We start from the raw sequence: 22204 nt of genomic DNA, 5'->3' as shown, positions 1-22204 counted from the left end.
ACTCCAAAGGAAATATGTAAAGGTGTAAAACATGACTTAAATCGAAAGTTTTGTGTGTAAAGAAAATGAGAGGACAATTGTATTCATGCAAAGTTATAGAATGGGAAATTCGTTTCCCAATTCCTGTGCATGTGGATGACGTCCTACTTGCAAGTGGTGATGTCAGTCTACTGCAGGAGGAGAGAAGAAGTTCTTGTCCTCAAAGTTCAAAAGAATAAAAAAGGGGTATTAGGAATGTCACATGGACATACTAAGAAAGATCTCTAAAGTATGCATACGAGAAAACCTATGTCCGTTCTTATAGTCAAGGGTAATGGAACTGGAAACTATGATGTTTTGAAAAGTTAATAAGAAAAGATTGTAAACGAATATGGTACCATATGCTTCAGTTGTTGGAAACTCAAGATATTACCCTGACACAGTTCACGTATATATCCGGGTTGTTTTGGCAATGTGCAGTCCATAGATAAATCAATGGAATGTGGTCAAAGATATCGGCCTCATGCTGAAAGAAATAAGTGCTCTCAAAAGATTGTGAGTACAAAGGGAGGACTTGTGAAATGTATAGCGAAATCCACAATTGTCGCTAACTTTCATACTCGAAGTTTTGTGTGGAAATCTCCAAATGAGTGAAACGATTGTCATCAATGTGATGCAATGATATGTTATAGCTTGATATGAGGCTGAGGGACAGGAAAATTGGTTAAGCCTACCTGTACCCGGAGTTGATAATGGTTGACAACAACGATAACCATTTTAAGATATCTCGCTCCTATCACAACGAGTCAGGTGTTGATGCCAAACACACTCACAAAGAGTTACGTGTTGTGAAGGAGAAAGTCCGGAATTATGGAAAAATGCTTGAAGCATAAAAGCAACAAAGAAGTGTTTGCAGATCTGTTATCAAAGGCTTACCGCCCAGTGTGTTCGGAGAACACACAGTCGACATGGGTTTTATGGTATAGTCTAATATTTCCGGACAACAAAGGGCCCAAGGTTAAAGAATCTGTCTCAAAATATATTTCCGGACTACTAGGAAAAGGCCTGCTAGTGGCGCACCTATTTTGGCTACTAATGGCGCACTATAGGTGCGCCACTAGCATCACGCCATTAGATTTTTTTACTAATGACGCACCAGGCAGTGCGCCATTAGTATTGCTCATGGTGCGCCATTAGTATCTGGTATACTAATAGCGCACCAAGAAGTGCGCCATTAGTATAGCTCCTGGTGCGCCATTATTATCTGGTATACTAATGGCGCACCAGGAGGTGCTCCATTAGTATAGCTCATGGTGCGCCATTAGTATGCCTCCCAGGGCAATATTTACCCATGTGCTCTGGCTTACTAATGGCGCACTAGTTGACGATGCGCCACTAGTGTGCTTTTGAAGTGCGCCACTAAAGTGCTGAGTGGTGCGCCACTAGTATGAATATTAGGTATTTATTTTATTTTTTCTAATATTTGCACAGATTACAAAACATATTATTGCACAGAATATAGAGAGCACACACTACAGGAAAAAACTTATAAGCCGAGGGCCAATGTGACACGCACAATTTATATATATAACGAGAGCCAATGCCTGGGACAATGCCTGAGACACACGGCTTACAGCCCCGGATACCCTATAAACCGGGTGCTGATGCCTGGGAAACACGGCTTATAGCGTGCAATAATTTTTTTTTCAATGAGCAGCAACAACAATATATTACATATCCAATATATCACGACAACAACAATATAGATCACAACAATATATTACATATCCAATAGATCACAACAACAACAACAACAATATATTACATATCCAATAGATCACAACAACAATATAGTTTCACAAAAGCATGCGTACATATGCAAAAAGAATTCACAAATGAAATGGTCATGCATACATATCCAATATATTACAAGTTCACAACAATAACAAACCGATGATGAGTTCAAAATCCACACACGCATACATACCCAACATAGTTTCATAAAAACACACATACATATTCAAGGATGGTTCACAACATGTGACCAGAACATATAGCGACACAGATTCCATGCAAGGGGGCTATAGCAACACTGCAGAGATTCAGGTAACATCCGGAACCTAACATTTAAGTAGTATCATGCTGCTTAATTACAGTAGTGCCAAACTTCCATGCAGCACTGGTAAAAAAAACATGCTTAACTATAAATTTCAGCAAAAAAATAAAGGTAATATGGAGCATCCTGCACAAAGCACTGCTTGCATAGGCATCTTACCAATTCAATTCTGATGACACGCGACAAAATGCAGTATGCTTGCAGAAAAACTTTAGTAGACAGCAAGCCCCGTGTGCTTACGGGGTGTGCCGCAGTGCTTACGGGGTCTGATGCGACGAGCCTGGCCATGCGGTCGGCGACCTCGACGGCGTGGCGGGAGCCTGCCCATGCGACCTTCATGGCGTCGACGTCGAAGTGGGCGGTGGCCCTCTCCCCGGCCAGGTGCTTGTGGAGTAGGTGGAGCGCGTAGATGCTGCACAGCTTCTGGAGCTGCTCCTTCACCCCAGGGCCAGGGATGTCCTCCTGCATCTTCTCGATGAATCTATGGCACAGAGGGGGAGGCGGAAGATAAATGAATGATTGGATTATTCCTGAAACTAGATATGCATCAACCCCAGCCTAAGACCGACTACTCACTTGGTCACAATGATCAGCTGGACGTGAGCCACGGCAGCCTCGAGCAAATCAGGTGAGAGCTCAGAGAAACCTGCAAAGGAACGAGATCATCCATGTCAATGAGTGCACCAAGAAATTCACTAAGAGATGCTACAAAAAACACCCAACGTTAAGCCAGTCTTCAGCTGTTTTGATGTTTTCAATTACTGACTATGTGCAACACCAACCTTCTTCTTGGCTTGGCGCCTTGCTGGGCACAGTTCACGGCCATCCTCAGGGCCCTAGCTTCAAACACCTTCTTTACGGTAGCAGGATTGAGCCAGTCTTCGGCTGCAGAGAATCATTGATGCATGAATCAGTATGACGATCAATCACAAGGTCAATCGCTTCACCAAAAAGAAGCTCGAGACAAAACGTCTCAGGCAGTTGCAGAAGTTATGTTATAAAGAGAAGTCTGCCTGAAGATGTAGCTGCATACCTGTATTTACAGCGCTTTTGCATTGCATCAAGTGATGTATGTTGCCCATGTAAGCTACGGTGCCGACAGGTTGGTTCCTAGTGGCCACCTGAGAGACGGTCTTCATCAAAAACCTTGCAACCTGCAGAAAGGATCCAAGGTTGTGATTATACTACTGCTGGCCAATACTGAACCAAGGTACAAAAAACAGGTTAAAGCGGATCAGGTGCCAAATGACACTAACATGCAACATCAAAACGACATTGTCTCCTTCATAGGTGCAGGCAGGAACATAGACCGCAAACAGTTCAGGGAGCTCACTGCTGTTCAGGTAACCATGTCCACCGCAGAGCTTTCGGCACTCTTCAATCGCGTCCTGCATAGCAGAGAGACCAGCTTTATTATTACAGAACAACAAATTGTGAAATGCATCCATTGTACAACCTATTGCAAGAACAGAGATAAATCGGGTTGTAGTAACACAGGCAATATAGATTATTTCTTTCGGGCATGGAGTTTTTGCGCAAGAGATTAAATGCTCCCTCATGTTCTATACAATCAAAAAAAATAGTCCTAAAAAAAAGGAAATTCATAATTATTCACGATGTGTTCTATTAAACTGGAGAATCTCTCTTATATAAAAAAATCATATGAGCTGAAATGTCATGAAGCTACTAGCTTGGTTGCTTCTTTTATCTAGCATACACGTACGTGATTTGTTATAGCATTCATAAACCAACACGTGATTTTTTTTATCTAGAAATATGCATGTTTAATCACAGTCACAAGAACAAACAAGGTACCAAACACTTATGCAAGTCCTATAACTCAGATCATGACAGCACATGATGTAAACTGTTCCATTGGTTCAATTTTGCTTTAGCAGCATTGGCACAAAATACAACACAAGAAGAATTAAAGACATGACGCCATGGGCTGATAATATCATAACATAGCAAGGGTAGTTTCTTAAAGAACTAGCGTTCTTGGCATTGGTACTTGTTAATAACACATGAAAAGCAAAGTGCATTTCATTGGATCAGAGTACACCCGCAAAAAGACAACGGCACGTCAAATCACGGTGGGAGAGGAAACCAAACTATATTTACAGGCCACGGAAGAGCGAGATTGCAGCTCGCAGACTAATTCTTGGCACACCAGCAGACATGAAAAGCTAAAAAGATTCATCTAAATAACACGGGATCAAACAAGAAATTCCCCTCACTTTATTAGCAGTACTATATTCATCTAAATAGCACAGGTTTCAGAGCTCATACGAGCGGACACTGCAGATTCGACATCTCTAGATCTTTCGATTCATAATAAGTACTGCAAATATACCAAGTAAAAGATTGATATGTAACAGCTTTACAAATATTTACAAACACCTCGAGCTGGCAGTGGCAGATCAGTCTATAGCTTTCATATTCGTAGAGGTATATTGCAGTTTGGTGGAAACAAGCGCGACTTGTGAGAATTAGTGATTACATGCCATAACATTTTCTACTACACATATACCAAGTAAAAGATTGATATGTAACAGCTTTCCACTGAAATCAAGGTGATTTTTCAACAACCAGCTAGGTTAAAATAGTGTCTTTTGACAAAACATATTAAATGCAGCACAATCTCAATCAAACTAAATTCCATTCGATTGGTTAACACCAAATAATATCCAGTGTCACAAGAAAAAGCATAATTTACCTCCTAAGCGTTCAAACACTACATATGTGATTGTCACACTGTACAGCACCACGAAATCAGTCCTCATCATCCTCCAGAACGAGCAAGGAATCAAACTAGACAGTAACTGATGGCCTGATGATAACCTGTGAGAACACGGTCTTATTTCCAAATGTGGAGCTATTCGCTATCAAAGCCTCCACAATCGCGTTGCCGCTCGCGCCCTCCCTATTAAAACACGGAACAGACAAATAAGCATCCTACTCAACCAGGACAAAGTGGATCACGGTCGAACCCTCACCGCTTGATCGCCTCGATGTCCTCGCTCAACAGCGTCTGCGCTGTGTTATTGTCAACCAGGGACCTATTGTCCCTGCTCTCGTCCTGCATTTGGCCGTCGGCGCCGCCGTCTCGCTGCTTATCATCTGTATATACCAAGATCCCATCAGCAACCCTAAATCTTTTGACTCATAATAATATGTACCCCGGTTTTTGCGCCCCCGCGAATCGAACCGAAGGAAGGAAACGGACCAAGATCCAGTCATTGTCGGAGGAGAGAAATCGAAGGGGAGAGGCGGGCGGACCTGCGGGTCTGGATGGTGTTGCAGGTGATGTCGTAGAGGTGGAAGACGGAGCCGAGGCGGAGGGCGCCGGTCTTGACGAGGTGGTTGTGGGTGGTGGCGAGCATGGACTGCTGGGAGTGGAGGCCGTCGGAGAGCAGCATGCGGTAGCGCTCCGACTGGTGGCCGACGTGGTTCTTGGTGGTGACGGGGCGCAGGTCCGCCACCTGCAGCACCGGCTGGATGGTCCCCGGCCCGTCCGGCGGCTCCCATATCTCCCTCACCGCCCCCTGCGTCAGCCGCGGCGCCCCCTCCATCCCGTCGCCGACGAGAGGGGGCGGGATTGGATTGGATTCGGATCTGGGCGGGGGGAACCCTAGGAGAAGAGGGGTAGTTTTGCAAAAATAAAAAAATAAATAAAAAATAGTAGTGGCGCACCACCTATAAATGCGCCATTAGTAACCCTGATTACTAATGGCGCTGCTGGTGCGCCATTAGTAGTTTTGTAAAAAAAAATAGTAGTGGCGCACCACCTACAAATGCGTCATTAGTAACTCTGGTTACTAATGGCGCACCAGCTGGTGGTGCGCCATTAGTAGTTTTGCAAAAAAAAAAAATTATAGTAGTGGCGCACTGGGTGAGTGGTGCGCCATTACACTAGTAATGGCGCACTCTGCCCCGGTGCGTCATTAGTACTTTTGCAAAAAAAAATTATAGTAGTGGCGCACCGAGTGTGTGGTGTGCCAGTAGTGTCCATCACACTAATGGCACACCTACACATGGTGCACCATTGCTATATAGTAGTGGCGCACTACTTGTCTGGTGCACATCTATATCATCTATAGCCCTTTTCCTAGTAGTGAGGTACATTGTGGCTGTCTGATTCCATCGGCAATTGAGCTGTGACGATGAAACATGTCCTATGTATTGATCTGTTGCGAAATGAGTAAAGTTAAAAGCATATGATGAGATCAAGGGGGAGAATGTTAGGTTGATCTCTCGTTCAATGGGCCCAACGACCCACTGGAACCTTGACCCACGCCCTGATCGGGGGCGTCCAGCCCAAGTAAGGCTGGTGGGCCCCTGTCTCACAGTGCTATAAAGAGGAGGTGGGGACCGTGGCACAAGTTATGAGGTTCACCGCCGCCACTGGTTCCCCACTCTCTAACCCTAATCTGATCTAGAGGGATGCACTGAAGCGATGGGAAGTCCACCGGCCTTACTTGGGCTGGACGCCCCCGATCAGGGCGTGGGTCAAGGTTCCAATGGGCCGTTGGACCCATTGAACGAGAGATCAACCTAACACCTTACCATATGTTCTCCTACCGAGGTATTTTTGTGTATTTTAACACCGTAATGATCATATTAGATGCAACACTTTCATGTTTAAAGAAACACATGACTAACCATTGTATTTGTCGCATAGAATGTCAACATTTCAATCATTCCTTCCTAGCTCCCCTGCCTCAGGAGGTTGGACCTCGAACTCCGACGACCAACATTGCCAGCCTTTTGCACAAGCTATGATGTCTTCTCTTTTGTTTCTTTTCTTGATGCTTCTCCTGTCTTGGATTCTTTCGTCCTACGTGCGAGTCACTATAACATCTCATGGAGCTACCTACCAGTCACTATGATACACTTGTTTATTAGATGAATGACAATAATGATGAATGTTGGTCATACATATTTATGTATATGCAGGTAGAGTATGGTGCCCTTAGGCTCGATCTCGACGTGAGAGATGACAACGACAAGTATTTGGGGCGGAAGTTGGAGCGCAAATATGGCTACCTCCGGCAGGTGGACATCGCGGGCTTCTGTGCATCCAAGAGCCTGGTCGAGCTCACGACCTTCATCCTCGAGAATGCTCCTTCACTCAAGCGCCTGACTTTGGACCCGATCTACAACTATGATGGGAGTTTGGGTACCACTAATAAATGCCCCACCTCAACAAGGATTAGCCAATTCTCGTCAGGGAGAAAGACAATCCTCGCATGAGCCCTTAGAGCCGTGGAGGTTGCGAGTAGGTACATCGCGGGGAGAGTTCCATCGTATGTTCAGTTCAAGGTCCTAGATCCCAGGAATTGATGCCATATCGGCGACCAATAGATATGACGTATTGTGTGTGGTTTTTCGCTTTGAGAGGAGAACTCCACCTGTTGGAGTTTCTGCTCACAGTTACAGACCAGCCTATTCTCCTAGTAACAAACAGATAGGAGCTGTTTCTGCAGCTGAGTTCCACCCCCAATTTATGTCATATGGAGACCATGAAACTTTTCTAAAAGAAATCAAATCAAGTGGTCTTATGGCTAACAACCCTGGTGACATTGTGGATGACATGGTGGTCTCTCCTATGAGGATATCCCCTCATCGTGGTGTAAGTCCTATGTCTGCCCATATGGACTACTGTTCTGAACAATTAAAAAAATTGATATGGCTGAATCTGATGAGGAATGTATGGACAAACTTCCAGAGATGCAATGCCTCCCTGATGAGATGATTAAAATCTTCAGCTCCACTAAGAGATCTCTTCTTGATACCTTGGAACAGACTGAATCGGAAAATAAAGGGAAATTTCAGGAGGAATCTACTAAATGGGGTCCAGTTCTATCCATCAGGCCTACTACTAGAGGACATGGGGACATCAATATTATGGATAAAGCTAAGGAGTATCAAAAGAAGAAAAATCTGGAGATTCCCAAGACCTTCAAAGGTAACTCCTTTTCTTGTCTTGATAAAAATGTCCTTGCTGAATATGCTAAGAAAGTGGATGTTTTTCTAGGTAGTAATGATAATGAACAAGATTCTATTATTAACAACATGATAGATGCTGAGAATAAAAGATGTCTTCAATTTGCTGATCTTAACCCGGAGATTGTTCTCCTTGACAATCTAGATGTGGAAAATCAGTTTCAAAGTTTTCCTATGGATACTATTCCTAATTCTAAAACAGGGGCGCTGTTGTTTTAGTTTTAGATAGTCCAACTCTTCTTACTAAAGGCAAGCCTTGTGGATTATCCCATTCTTTTAAGATCTCATGATTGGTGCCTTTTGGAACATTAGAGGTCTAGGGCAGCATGGCAAATTACAGTGCCTAGGAGATTTTATTAGTAAGCACATAATTGATTTTGTGGGTTTCTTTGAAACCAAAAGAGAGATTATTGAGAATCACATGTTGAAGACCATTGCTAGTGGGGGGGGGGGGACTTTTCCTGGCACATTCTCCCTGCTGTTAATAGTGCTGGTGGCATCCTTGTGGGTCTTGGGAATAAAGTATTTGAGATAGTAGGTGTTGTTAATAAGAAGTTCTGCATAGTTATTACTGTTAAAAATAAAGATAATGGTTTTGTTTGGCAATTGATTGCTGTCTACGGTACTGCCTACAACGATCGAAAAATTGAGTACATTGCTGAACTACATGATATCATGTCCCAAATTTCCTACCTTGTGCTGTTTGGTGGGGATTTTAACCTTGTTAGATCTAACATGGACAAGAATAATGGGCTGATTAACAACCAGTCTTCCTACTTGTTCAATGATTGGATTAACAAATGGGGCCTCATGGAGATCAAGATAGCTAATAGGAGTTTTACCTGGAGTAACAACCAAATTGATCCTATTTTTTCTATGATAGATCGGGTCCTTGTATCCACTTCTTGGGATGCTCGCTTTCCTTTGTCTGTACTATGTGCACTTCCTCGGGTTGGGAGTGATCATATCCCTCTTTTATTAGATACAAAAGCTAGGAGGGTTACCTCCCCCAAGCCTTTTCGTTTTGAGAAGTGGTGGTTAGACCAACCTGATTTCAAAGATTTAGTGTATAAGACTTGGACTAACACTACATACTGCAATGTGGCTATTGAGCATTGGTTGAATAAAACCAAAATTCTCCGGAAAAAGATTAAGGGTTGGAGCATCAATATTGAGGCTGCCCTTAAGAAAAAGAAGAAAAAACTTCTTCAAGAATTTGATATCGTGGATGTGTTCTCTGAAACTAACCGCTTAAATGAGATTGATAGGATCCATATGGAGGCTATTAAAAATGAATTAGATGATATATGGAAGAAAGAAGAGACTGCCTTGTGGCAGCGTTCCAGGGATAGGAAGATCTTAGATGGAGATAAGAACAACAAATATTTCCATGCCTTAGCTAATCATCGACATAGGAAGAATAACCTCTTTGAACTTAATGGAGACAATGGCCCTGTTCATTCTACTAAAGAGATGTTGGGGATTGCCACATCTTTCTATAAAAATCTTTTTGGTTTTGAAGAGAAACACAATATTAGTCTGGGTCCTTCCTTTTGGAAGGATGATGAATTGGTTACTCAGGTGGAAAACGAAATGTTACAGAAATATTTTTCTGAAGAAGAAATTAAAAATGCCATTTTCAATTCCTATGCACATGGTGCACCAGGACCTGATGGTCTTTCCTTCATGTTTTATCAGGTATTTTGGGATCTGATTAAAAATGATTTTATGGCAATGGTTAGGGATTTTGAGATGGGGAAACTTGATATTTATAAACTGAACTTCGCCATCATTGTTTTAATTCCCAAACAGGTTGACGCTAAAGATATGAAGAAGTTTAGACCTATTAGTCTGGGGAACTGTGCAGTTAAGATCCTCACTAAGGCCATGACCACCAGATTATCCCCTGTTGGGGATAGACTGATCTCCTCAAACAAAATTGTCTTTATTAAGGGTAGATTTATTTTGGAGAGTGTGGTTTTGGCCCATGAAGTTATCCATGAGATTAAGAGATCTAAAACTCAAGGGCTTGTGCTCAAAATAGATTATGAGAAAGCCTATGATAGGGTAAGCTAGGAATTTCTTTTTGACATGCTCAGATCTAGGGGTTTTGGGATCAAGTGGATTTCCTGGATCAAAAGTGTTATTCTTAAAAGTACATTCACTGTCCGTATTAATGATGAGACTGGCCCATATTTTGTGGGTGGTAAGGGTCTCAAACAAGGGGACCCTCTGTCTCCTCTTCTTTTCAACTTAGTTGCTAATGTGTTTTCCAAAATGTTGTTTAAAGCTGCTCAACAAAATTTGATTTCGGGGCTTCTGCCTCATGTGGTTAATGGAGGGATTGTCAGTCTACAGTACGCTAATGACACTCTCCTTTTTTTGTCTAACTCCAAAGACAAAGCCAGAAATTTCAAATGGATTATGTCCTGTTTTGAAAACCTTTCTGGGATGAAGATTAACTTTCATAAGAGTGACCTTCTTACCATTAATATTGAAGAAGAGGTTGCTAAATATTTTGCCGAGATATTTAGTTGCAAGATTGGTTCTTTTCCCATCAAGTACTTGGGGGTTCCCCTTCATTTTGATAAATTGCGTGGAGAGGATCTGCAACCTATCATTGATAGGATTATTAGTTGTATTTCTGGTTGGCTGGGCCAACATCTATCTTACAGAGGCAAATTAATACTACTTTGTTCTTGTATAGTTAGTATCCCTGCCTACTTGATGGCGGTGATTAGGTTCCCTAAATGGGCGATAGATGCTATTAATTCCCAAATGCCCCATTTCTTCTGGGGGAATGTAGGTGACCAACACAAATATCATTTGGCTAATTGGGGTCTGATTACCAGGAAGAAAGTTTTTGGGGGCATGGGGATCCCCAACTTAAAAGAATTTAATATGGCCCTCCTAGCCTCCTGGGGGAGAAGGTTTTCTGATCCTCAACCTAAAGATTGGAAAAAAGTTATTTCTTTCAAGTATAACACTGTTGCCCCCAATATCTTTTGAGCTAAAGCTGACAATGGCTCCTCCTTTTGGAAGAGCGTAACTTGGGCATTAAATGCCTCGAAGAATTTTTATAAGTGGATTGTTGGTAATGGGGAGAGTATCAAATTTTGGCATGACATATGGTCTGGGGATTCTTCCCTCAAAGTGCAGTTTTGGGATTTGTTTTCCATTTGTAACCAGTCTGAATGCACCATCTCGCATGTATGGGATGGGGTTAATCTCAAACTTTCTTTTAGGTGATGTGTTGATTACAATGGGTTAAGTAGATGGAACTAGTTGCTGGAGATTGTGCAAGTTGTCCACTTAACAGAGGCTCCAGATACCCCCATCTGGATGTTAGAGAAAAATGGTATATACTCAGTTAAATCATTCTATCATGCTATAAATTTTGGGGGTGTGGTTTCTACCATTGGGGGGAAATGTGGAGAATTCTTTGCCCTCAAAAGATTCATGTGTTTCTATGGTTGTGTATGTATAACAAGGTCCTGACCAGGGACAATTTAGCTAAGCGTAGGACTGTTAATGATCCTACTTATGTGTTTTGTAATGAAATGGAATCGGTGCAACATCTATTCTTTGATTGTGTGGTGGCTAGATGTGTGTGAAACTGTTCTCTATCTCTTTTCCAGAGTATGATATTTCCTGTCTTAAAGACGTTTGTGCCTTGTGGCATCTAAATAAGAAAATGCTTCTGCAAAACATGATTGTTGCGGCTTCCTTATGGAGCTTGTGGAGACTGAGGAATGATTTTTGTTTCCAGGGTCGTTCATGGATAAGTCTAGCATGCGTCCTTGTGAAACTGCGAACTTTTCTTCGACAATGGGTTGTGCTCTGCGACGCCACACAGGAGGAGCCCCTTCGTCAGTTCGTCGCTAAGCTGGACAAATTCAAAGAAGAATTGTTGCGCATCGCTTGGGTGTTGGCCTAGTACTGGAACTATGAGTTAGTTGCGTCTGTAATATTTGGTGCTAGCTGTTGTAGCTGGATTTCCTGCGCTCAAAATGTTTCGTTTATTTTGATAGTTTCCGAGTTTGAGATCTTTGCTGGTTGTTTGGGCTGTATGAACATTATCTGCTTTGATGCTTCAATAAAAATGGAGCAGGGGGGACCCCTTTTATTCAAAAAAAAAAAAACTCCACCTGTTTTGCATGTTTAATTTCTGCCGGGGTGAACAACAGAAGTTTTTCTTACCCAATTCATACTAGTATTTTTATCCAAATAAAACTTTGAACAGTTCAGACCTTCCTCCTGGCTTGGCTTGCTGTTTGCCTCTGTAGCTTTGTTAGCTACCTGCATTTCTTCGATCAAGTGCAACAAAAAATTATAAGGATGGCAAAAATGCATTGTTGGCGGATGAAACCCCTCTCAACCGGGTGAGAACGGAAATAATTGACAACTCGAAATTCCATGGTTGGACTCATGGGCTCATGGCCGTAATGGAGACATGGAGAGATGAGACGGCCTGGAAACGAAACTGAAACCACATGGGTGAAAACGGAAACGTAAACGAAATCATCCGAAGTGCTCCGACGAGATCTCATAATAAGATAGCAAATAAAAAGATGCTAACAAACAACGTTGCCAATGACGGAGCCTGCGTCAATTATTAGGTGATGAAAAGCCGGAATACTTAATACTACTAACATTAATACTCCCTCCTCCCATATAATACTCCATCTGTTCCTAAATACTTGTTGTTGGGGAGAACTAGACTAGTTCTCTCCAACAACAAGTATTGTGGTACAGAGGGAGTATAAGAGTAGTGTCAAAAAATGTTCTTATATGATAGGACGAAGGAGTAAATTAGAACAAAATTTAGCAAAATATAAATACGGATGATTGGATGCCAGTTGGATTAACAAGCGTTGCAATCCTCGCAAAAAAAAAAAAAGCAAATCGTTGTGAGACCAGATTTGATTAGGACAACTTGATCCGGCTTAGGACAAATCTGGTTTGGTTTAGCTATACGACTGTTGAGCCCATGTGGTAAAAACCAAATGCAAGGGGGAAGGGTGAACTGTTACAATTAGAAAGTCGTTTTTCACGAGTTATCTGAATTATCTGAAAGCATGGTCCTAATGCATGACCTGACAACTTGAATATCAGGGACGTAATTTAGTTAATATCGGGCAAACAGCCTTAGAAAAATAAGAGGGTGGTATGTAACTGAATATTCTAAAGGGACTGGATCCTTCTCCTACATCTCTCCTGCTGCGACCTGCGAATGGTCATGACAGGGTATTAGTATAGGTAGATATTTGATAGGAATTTGGATGCTCATTACCATGTTATGGCTTAGGTGGATGAAGATGGTCCTCGGTTTTCTCATCAGCTAGAGCCTTTGCCCGTTTGACATACTTGCCATGCATGATGCAATCTCTGTGAATTCTGACCAATATTTTTTTTTTGACTCATCAAAAATAATAATTGTGACTGATTTTTGGAGAACGCCAGTTTGGCGAACAAGATACCAAGTGAGGCAACCAAAAAAGAAATCGCCATTGCTGGTCACTCGCGTGACAGGCGATACCTTCTGCAATCTGGAGTGGGATCTTTGATCTTTGATTTTTGAATGATCCGTCTTACCAACTATAGGCCGCTCATCCACCTCTCATTCATCATCCCATCTCTGACAGATCAAAAATGGTACATCTACGGAAAGGTTCTTTCTAGCAGCCATCTTGTAGAGCTCCGGCTGGATGTCTTGATGACGCAATATAGACACAGCCGGATTTGAAAGAGAAAAAATTGAACTAAAAATCAAAACAAAAAGTTGAACGCCGTTGCCGGGGATCGAACCCGGGTCACCCGCGTGACAGGCGGGAATACTTACCACTATACTACAACGACCTTGATGACAGTGCGATTAGCAAATGATAATCATTGTTAGGCGCAGTGACCCTGGATGCAGAGGACAAACAAGTAGAGGCCCTGGACAGGAGTTTCAGATAAAAGTTCGGATGGAGTCAATGCCTTTATTCCATGCAGCCACTAGCGCTACGGTGGGCAATGGGAATGAAACTCTCTTCTGGGAGGATCGATGGCTCGACGGGTTTAGAGTTTGCGAGCTTGCTCCTGAAATCTACTTAAGGATATCGAAACGCATCAGAAAGACCCGCACAGTTGCGGAGGCGGTCCAAGGCAACGCGTGGGCTGGAGATATTGGACCGGACATCAAGCAAGGTATGCTCGCTGAGTTCCTACCACTATGGCCGAGAATCACAACCTTCCGAGTGGATGAAGATGTTGAGGACTCGCTCATTTGGTCGTGGGAGAAGGAAGGGCAGTTTTCTGCGCGGTCCAGTTATGCGGCGAAGTTCATGGGGCTGGAAGTGTCGCCTACAACAACCTTCACTTGGGATTCAAAAGCGCCGCTGCAATGTCGTTCCTTTGCCTGGCTTGCACTTAAGAACCGGTGTTGGACGACTGACAGATTGGCAAGGCGAGGCCTATCGCACTCGGAGGCGTGCCCGTTGTGTGATCAACAGGAAGAGACCATGGACCACTTTCTCATTACTTGTCCCTTTGCAAGCCAAGTGTGGCACTGGATAAGTGTGGCCACGGATAGAACAGAGTTTGCGACTAGGGATGATGAAAGCTTGGGGGAATGGTGCATCCGGCTGGATATAGGGACGGTGAACAGAAAAGCAACGAGAGCAAGATGTTCGCTAGGCATGTGGCTATTGTAAAAGCACCGAAATGACATTGTCTTTAATGAAGCATCGCCGTGCATTCGACGAATCAAGCAGCGCATAGAAGAGGAAGCAAGGTATGAAAAATGGCTGGTCTACTCGCTGAAGAGATGGGGTGGTCATGCGAAGGGGAATTTAGACGAGTAGATTCATGTAAATATTTTGTGCAATGTGGATCCTGGGGCTCTTTTCCTCCTCCTCCTTCCTTTAATGAATTATACGAGAGAAAAAAAAGTCCGAGCAGATAAACTGATATTAAAGGAGGATAGTTCTGAGATTTGTCTAGATTCACGTACAAAACATAACATAACGACCCTGACGCTGTGATAACTAGATCCCTAGCTTGAATCGTTTACTGAAGGATATGCATGCCCTAGTTTTGCGTGCCATCAGCATTTTCAGATCAGGATATTTCCAGCTTGGTCGTGCTTCACCAGGTGCTGCTGTTTGGTTCCACTCAGTTCAGGGCCTGATGAGATGTTAGGCTTTGTAATTGTACCTCAAAAAATAATAAAGCAATCTCTTGCCGCCAAATAAATTAAAAAATGGTCTACTGTTAACGTGTTTGTGCCACCATTGAGCCATACAATTTCCAGTACCCATCGCCAACTCCGCAGTTGTGCAGAAAACAAGAAGGAAAACGACAATGGTTTACTGCTAAATCGGAAAAAGATCGCCATTGCCAACTCCGCAGTTGTGCAGAAAACAAGAAGGAAAACGACATTGGTTTGCTGCTAAATCGGAAAAAGATCGCCGTTGCCGGGGATAGAACCCGGGTACAGGCGGGAATACTTACCACTATACTACAACGACTTTGATGCGAAATTAATTATGACATATTAGTTGACCATGTTATTGTTTCAATTTCCTCACGCGAGATCGCCAGTGTTTGATCTCCATGAAGCAAGTATATATCCGTACTCTCCAAACCCCTCCGCTTCTTTTGCTTTAGGACTTGCACAACACAAGGGACCGTGGAGGCCAACTCCGTGCCCCAAACGAAGGTTCGTTCTGTCCAAATTTTGGTGGTTTGAGTCGAGGAAAAGACGTCTCTTTTGTAGACCGGTCCGCCTTCGGTCAGCCAAAGGCCAAATTTTTACAAATATGAAACGTTGTATATAGTTTTTTACAATCAAATATATCACATAGTTCAATAATGACAAATATGTTCACAACAAAATAAAAAACACAAAGCTTACAACCAAACTAAAATTGACATGGATACATGAAAAAAATGAACCGATACATTTACTAGTTGTCAATTCTATTCCATGCATGCTCAACCAAATCATTTTAAAGTTACACATGAGTATGTCAACGACACGTTTCATGATGAAATTGAATGGATTGTTCAAAGGTTGCCGATTATTGGTGCTCAGGCACAACATTTGCACCTTGATATTAAAGCCCTTGGTCATAGCTATTGTTATCACCCTCGTCATGAACAATCATGTTGTGCATTATTACACGAGGAGTCGTCGCCTTTCAAAGTTTGTCGGTGCTTCATGTCAGTGCAGGGTGACAAACGATACCCCATTAAGATTGAAGCACACAAAAAAGCAGCCCACACGTCCTTCCTAGCACTCTCTTGTGCTTAGACATATCTTTGTTCTTCTATCCTTCCAAAGCAAAGTGTCGAACACCTTACAGTTGTGGTAGAGACTCGGCCGCCTCATACATGCAGCATGCTTGTGGCAATGGAGACGGGCGGCATGCAGCCTTGCAGCGCAGGCGGGCGGTGTTGAGGCGATGGGCGTCGTCGGTGGCCGTGGTTGCTGTAAACTGGAGGTGGCGAAGAAAGCCCACAAATGTTGGCAAGAACTCCTCAAACGGGTGTGGCGCATGCAGTTTGTGGATGTGGTAGGGTTTCTCGGCATCTGGCGTAGACAAAGATGGAGGAGGAGGAGGAAAATGGGACGGCGGCTATGGCGGGGGCGGAGGGGGAGGAGCAGGTCGCATAGGAAGGGGGAAAAGGGGTATGCTTCCCCGACGGGGCAGACTACAAGAGGACAAAAACAGAGTCTGCATGCGTCCGCGTCCTCTCCGTTTTGACGCAAACATGATACAAAATTAGACGAAAAATGAGTCGGAAACGGATAAAATTCAAACAAATCTCCGTTTGCATGCACGTGTTGGACCACGATTTGTATATATCCCGTCCAAATTGATGGGGCCGGACCACATGGGGTCGCGAGCTGGGAGCTCCTATATGACGCGTGACGCGCGGGTGAACCATGCTAGCACACATCACTCCCCTCCCGTGCGCCCCTAGAGTGCTAGCCCATGAGCAGGCCTAGACTCCCAACTTTTTTTTAATTCATTGTTTTATTCTTTATTCTTTTTGTTTTTATTACTGTTTTCAGGTTTTCCTTAAAATAACTTGGAATTTTAAAAAAGTCCAAATTTTAGCAAAACTGAATTTTGCAAAAATATTTTTCGCGGTTTCAACGGAATAAACATTTTTTATTAAGTACACACTTATTATTAGCATTTTATAATAATGATGAACATTTTTTGTATCTCATGAACAAAATTTGGTTTCCATGCACTTTTTAAAATTTTGTTAAAAAAATAACTATTCAATAACACATTTTGTAAAAATAGAGGAATAAATTTTGAATTTGGTGAACATTATTTTGAAATCATAATTTCGGATTTGATGAATATATTTAAAATTTTATGAACCAAAATTGAATTTTAATGAACATTGGTTAAATCTGGTGAACTATTTTTAGAATTATTGAACGTTCTTATACATTCATGAACATTTGTCGAATCTGTTGAACAAATAATGTTCACGAATTAGGAAATAAATTTTGCAAAAGGATGAAAGTAAATAAGAAAAAATGGGAAATAAAAATATATTTTTAAAATAAAAATAAATAAAAATAAAAGGGAAATAACCGAGATATTAGTTGGCCCATAGTAAAAACCAGCATGTAGGGGGTACACGCCAGGAAGCTCAGGCCGCCCTACGCGCCGAATAAGAGACGCCTCGCTTGCCGGAGCTTCTACCCAACGTAAAGTATCTGAAAAAATAAAATTTAAATTCGGGAACAAATTCGTTAAATTTTAAGAAAAAATGGAAAAATTGAAAAAAGTTCATCGGTTTTCTGGAAACTGTCCAATTTGGAATAATTTCATTGAATTAAACAAAACATTCATAGGTTTTCACAAAAATGAATTCTAAAATATGTTCCTCGAATCGGAAAAAAAGTTCATCAAATTCTAAAAATATTAATCATTTTCTAAAAACAGTTCATTGACTTGTTGAAAATTTGATATCCAATTTTGGGATTCAATTTAGAAAAAAGAAAAAAAGCAGAACAAAAACGTTCCTAATAAAATGGAAAAAGAAAAAAGACATAGAAGAAAAGAGTGTAGAAGGGACAGCTGACCATGTGAAATCACCAATATCTAGTGGTTATTGCAGCGTCCGGTTGAACCAGGAGATCGTTGTTTCGAATTCATCCGAGCGCTCCACATTTTTTTGCTTTTAGAAAGCAGAATTTTTTTTAAAACAAAGATTCATCAATTTTGAAAAAGTTCATCGAATTCAGAAAAAGTTCACCAAATTCAAAAAAAAATATTGAATTTGACAAAAAGTTTATCAGTTTTTAAAAACATTCTCGAGTTAGAAAGAAATTAAATCAAAATCTCAATAATTCAGTGAAATCGAAAAATAGTTCATGCGATTTGAAAAAACTCATCGATTTTAGAAAAATTTCATTGAATTTTTGAAAAAAACAATCATTCAATTTAGATAAATGAATAAAAAACCAAACAAAATCCGTCCAAATAAAACAAATAAAAAAAGGGATAGAAGAAAAGAGTGAAGAAGTGATAACTGATCATGTGAGATCACCGTTATCTGCTGGTTAATGTTGTGTCCGGTCCACCAGGAGGTACCTTTTCAAATTCGTCCGAGGGCTCCTCATATTTTGGTTTGGAAAAACAGAAAAAATAACAAGATGGACCGATCCCAACTAGAAGGGCCTTGCGAGTTGGCCTGAGCCGGAGGCGAAGTTTCGGTGAACTTCAACTTCGAGTAAGAGTACCATGGCCAACTGTTATGTTTGGCATCGAAAACGTTTGCCGGGAGAACTACCTGGTGACCTAACAGCTAACATGCCTTTTATGGGTCCTCTCCTCAACAGCATTATTTATGCCGGAACACAAAAAGAGAAAACGATCTAAAGAAAGGAATATCCTATTCTCCGCTCTCTGCGAAGCGGTGTTGGGGCGTCCCCATTTAACGGGTTGCAGCGTCCCGGTTTTCGTAACCTACAAGAGGCTCCTAGTTGATTTTTTTGGGTTTTGGTAAACTTTTAGAAGGTTTCCAGAACCGGTTTACTTTTGTTTCTGTTTCTTTTTTTTTCTCTTTTGTTTCTGTTTCAGAAAATGTTATGGATTCTCAAAAAATTAGTTTTGCAATTAGGAAAACTGTTCTACAATTTCAAAAAAGCTTCTAGATTTTAAAAAAATGTTTTGTAATTTTGAAAAATTGTTCTCGGTTCCAAAATTTGTTATTAAGGTTTAAATTTGTTCATAAGATTCAAAAATTGTATGTGCTTTAAAAAATTGTTCATGCTTTGAAAAGTTTTCAGGTTTTTTCAAAATTGTTCTTTGTTTCAAAATTTTGTTCTCAAGATTCAAAAAATGTCCGCGGTTTAAAAAGTTGTTCACGCTTCCAAATTTGTTCAGCAATTTTCAAAAAAAATCTCTGTTTAATAATATGTTTGTGCTTTTATAAATTGATCGCGCTTCCAAATCGGTTCGGGTTTTTCAAAATTGTTCTCTTTTTCAAATATTTGTTCTCAAGATTGACAAAATATTCGTGCGTTTGAAAATTGTTCGTGCCATCAAATTTTTCATGATTTTTTAAATTTGATCTTGGTTTCAAAATTTGTTCTCAAGATTCCAAAAATGCTCGTGCTTTAAAAATATGCTCTCGCTTTCAAAAGAGTTCGGGGTTTTTTTAAAAAAATCTCCTTTTCAAAATTTTGGTCTCAAGATTCAAAAAATGTTCGTGCTTTAAAAAATTGTTCGTGCTTCCAAATTTGTTCAGGATTTTTCAAAATTGTTCTCGGTTTTCAAAATTGGTTCTCAAGATTCAAAAAATGTTCATGCTGTAAAAATATGTTCGTGCTTTCAAATTTGTTCGGGGTTTTTCAAAATTGTTCCCTTTCCAAAATTTTGTTCTCAATGTTTAAAAAATGTCCGTGTTTTAAAAATTGTTCGCGCTTCCAAATTGTTTCATGACTTTCAAAATTGTTTTCGGTTTCAAAGTTTGTTCTCAAGATTAAAAAATGTTTATGTTTTCAATTTTTTCTTAAATTTCGAATGTTCTTGCTTTTACAAAATGTTCCAAATTTTAAAACATTATCAATTTTCAAACTTTCTTCATAAATTAAAAAATGTTCTTGAAATGAATCAAAAAAGAAATAATAAAGGAAATAAGTAGAAAAGGAAAAAAGAAACAGAAAACAATATTATTAGATATTCCTGAAACATAAAAAGTAAGCTGGGCCAACCCAGTTGAGGTGAGCCCCTGTGTGTTCCAGCACTTCCTTGCCGCAAAATGCGGCAGGCGAGGCCCTAAAAAAAGACAGCTGGCAAAAGTGCACATAAATTTTGACATGATTGCGGAAATAGTGTAAACATTGACATGTTGCAGACGGAAAAAATACTAGCCACGATGCATGACTCGCGATTTGCCATGCATTACTAGAAAAAAGGCAGATTATGCTTTTAGAAAAGGAAAAAAATACCATGCTGAAATATATGAAACAGAATTTACTAAGGTATGTTAATAAAAATGCCATTCTAAGTCCAATAAATGTGCCATGTTCAATAATTATAACAATTTTCCCGGTGTCAAAACAAAATGCCATCCTGGAAACAATAAACATACCATTCTCTAGGAATGCTCTTAGAAAATGTCATGGTCTAGAAAAGAAATATACGATCATTTAAATAATAAAAATCCATTGGCTAAAATAATAAAAATGTCATGCTAACTACACTAAACCTACTATGCTTCCAGTTTAAAAAATGCCATGGTCTAAATAAAATAAATCCATACTAGTTTAGTCATATTAACATGGCAAATTTTGTGAAAAAATGTTATTTTAGAAAAATATGGCGAATTTTAGAGAAAACATACCAACTTATTTCTCATGGCAATTGGGCAGTTTTTTACAATAAAAATGCCGGCCTCCTCAACGCCTTCCGCCTTCTCAGCAGTCAGCACCATCGGCTTCCTTGTCGCATGTGCAGTCTCCTCCACAAGGAAATCAATAGCGGTTCATGGGTGGAGATATACACTTTGATTTTTGGTTGTATGTGCACCCTATATGTATAATTTCTTAATAATTAATTAAAAAGTCTAAATAGTTTTAAAGTATTTTTAGATTAAACTTGACTTTGTTTTACAGTAATATATAAATTTTCATGAAACAAAAGTCAACATTGACATCTGGGCAAAAATGATAAAATTTATTTGCTATTCTAGGTCACTATTCATACTATTTTAACCGAAAAATTATCTTTTTTATAAGAAGTCAAAGTGTAACTTTTTTAATGAATTTTTTCTCACAAGTACAATAAAAGGTCAACTTTATTTCAAAAAATATTTATTCATTTGACATTTTATTTAATTGCTATTTTTTAATAAGAGGTGTATATATACCTAGGTTTTAAAAGTTCCCGGGTATAAGGATTGAAAAGATAGTGAAAGGAGGGTGCATGCGGTTGGTGGTACCTTGTTTTGCGCATATGTCAATTCAAGCAAAAGTTTTCTTCATCCCCGCTTTAAGATCCATACTTCAATCCAATGGCTGCTGACTACTCCCTCCGTTCCTAAATATAAGTCTTTTAAGCGATTTCACTAGATGTCTAAATACAAAGCAAAATGATTGAATGTATACTTTAAAGTATGTCTATATACATCCGTATGTAGTCCACTGATGAAATGTCTATATACACCCGATAGGGCTTGTGTTGGTCGTGGGTATAGGAAGAAAGGAGGCGTCATGTCGCCTTGTCCCTCATTAGTAGATCGATCGGAATTTCGATTCAAGCTGACAGGGGCGACAGGACGCTGCCGCAGTTGCCTTTCTCGCCTTCTCTCTCAAATTTTGGGCTTGTCGGTGACTCAATATCATTTCGTCGTATTGATGGGTAACTGTCTCCAACCTTCAAGTGTTTAGCAAGTCGTCCTTTTATATTAACTTAGGTTTCTACACCTAATTCATAATTTTTAGTTAACTGTTGATAGGGATTGTCATTTTGCTAGGGATTGGTTCTTATGTCCTCTATTAAAGATAGGAGTGTAGCAGTTTTATCGAACATGATCCGAAACTAGATTAGTTAGACGGTTTGTCTAATTGCCAAACGCTGA

The 22204-nt window shown here is 40.6% G+C and overlaps 1 non-coding gene and 1 pseudogene across 1 annotated transcript; both read right to left on the bottom strand.

Annotated features, from left to right (window-relative positions):
• Positions 1–1880: 1880 nt before the first annotated feature.
• On the bottom strand, positions 1881–5667 carry LOC123401847 (annotated as a pseudogene).
• An 8221-nt stretch (positions 5668–13888) lies between these two features.
• On the bottom strand, positions 13889–13960 carry TRNAD-GUC. The gene has a single exon. It is a non-coding gene; the product is annotated as a tRNA-Asp (tRNA).
• Between the last annotated feature and the right edge of the window lie 8244 nt (positions 13961–22204).

This window comes from Hordeum vulgare, chromosome 1H, assembly GCF_904849725.1.
Source record: "Hordeum vulgare subsp. vulgare chromosome 1H, MorexV3_pseudomolecules_assembly, whole genome shotgun sequence".
NCBI lineage: Eukaryota > Viridiplantae > Streptophyta > Magnoliopsida > Poales > Poaceae > Hordeum > Hordeum vulgare.
This window is presented reverse-complemented; position numbering and strand designations above follow the sequence as displayed.